Source organism: Orycteropus afer, unplaced genomic scaffold, assembly GCF_000298275.1.
Source record: "Orycteropus afer afer isolate SDZICR_OR568_19922 unplaced genomic scaffold, OryAfe1.0 scaffold00005, whole genome shotgun sequence".
NCBI classification, from domain to species: Eukaryota; Metazoa; Chordata; class Mammalia; order Tubulidentata; family Orycteropodidae; genus Orycteropus; species Orycteropus afer.
The window spans coordinates 10,104,618-10,106,119 of NW_006921592.1; positions in this window are offsets into that span (position 1 = coordinate 10,104,618).

Sequence of the window (1,502 nt, forward strand, 5' to 3'; positions counted from 1 at the left end):
AAAAAAAAAAAAAAAAAGACTACACAGAGGTCTCCTTTTTGTTTATCCCGCCTTTTGTATTCAATAAGATCTTTCTTAGTTAAAAAAGAAGAAGAAGAAGACAGAAAGAAAGACAAAGAAAAATCTGGCCAGAGAAGAGAAATCTGTGTGCGATATCATATCCAGAGAGCAGCCACTATAAAATCTGGTTCATCATGTGCACTCTGGGCCACCGTGGTCCGTGTGCCCAGGGAGGTTGGTGTCACTCAGGCTCTTCGCTGATGCTGACCATCTGCTGTGATTTATTTGCTGACTCCTGCTCCCTCTGCTGGCTCCACAACTCTGTGACCATCCCCAAAAATAGTGTGTTCGTCAAACCTAGAATGGACCTCGAGAAGCAGCAAAGGCTAGGACAAAGAGAGAAACTAAGCCCCAGAAGATGATTGACCTTGCTCAAACTCACCAAGTCGGTGACAAGCCCACGCATGGACCCATCCCTGCATTCCCAATCTTCCTACTACTTCAAACAGTCCTCACACTCCAAAATAATTAATTGTCATTCAAATATTTTAGTACCTAGAGGTATTACTAGCCTACAGGTGGGCCTATGTTAAAAAACAAAAACAAGTTTCAAAGTACATATATTGTTAATTTATAATGTATATATATAATGACTGACATTTTGACAGAGCTAACTGAAAAGTGAAAGGAAAAAAAAAAGGTTCTGCTACTGACACTGGTGATAAACCTAATCAAAATAATGACTTTCAAAAATGTTATGCTGAGAAAAACAACCAAGACATAAAATAATACTTTCAGTAAGATTCCATTTGAATGAAAGTCCAGAACAGGCAAAACTAATCTACAGTGATAGAAGTCAAATCAGTGGTTGCTGGGGACAGGAGGAGAGAGTGGTTTACTGCAAATGGGCACAAGGATCCTTTTGGAAAGATGCTTATATTCTATATCATGACTGCAATATTAGTTATATGGACGTACACATTTCAAGTTCGTTAAAATTCACTGAGCTACACATTAAATATGTGTGCCTTTTTATCTAATGGAAATTGTACTTCAATAAATTTTATTTTATAAGGAAAAAAAATCTCTGTACAAGTTAAATCCTAAATTTTAATCTGTCCTTTCAAACTGAATACACCTGATCCCACTTAAAGAAAGAAGGAAACAAACAAATAAAAATACTAATGAATGTTATGTTTTGCTTCAGTATTAGCCATCACCTTTGATTTATTTAGAAAGAACAAAAAAACAACAATGAGATACCATCTTGCTCCAGCACTAGTAGCTAAGTTCAACAAGATGGAAAATAACAAATGCTGGCAAGGTTGTGGAGAGACTGGGACTCTCATACACTGCTGGTGGGACTGTACAATGGTACAACCATTGTGGAAAGCAGTATGAAGATTCCTTCAAAAGTTGGAATTAGAAATACCATTTGACCCAGCCATTCCATTACTAGGTATATACCCTAAAGAAGTGAGAGCCATGACAAGAACAGATAT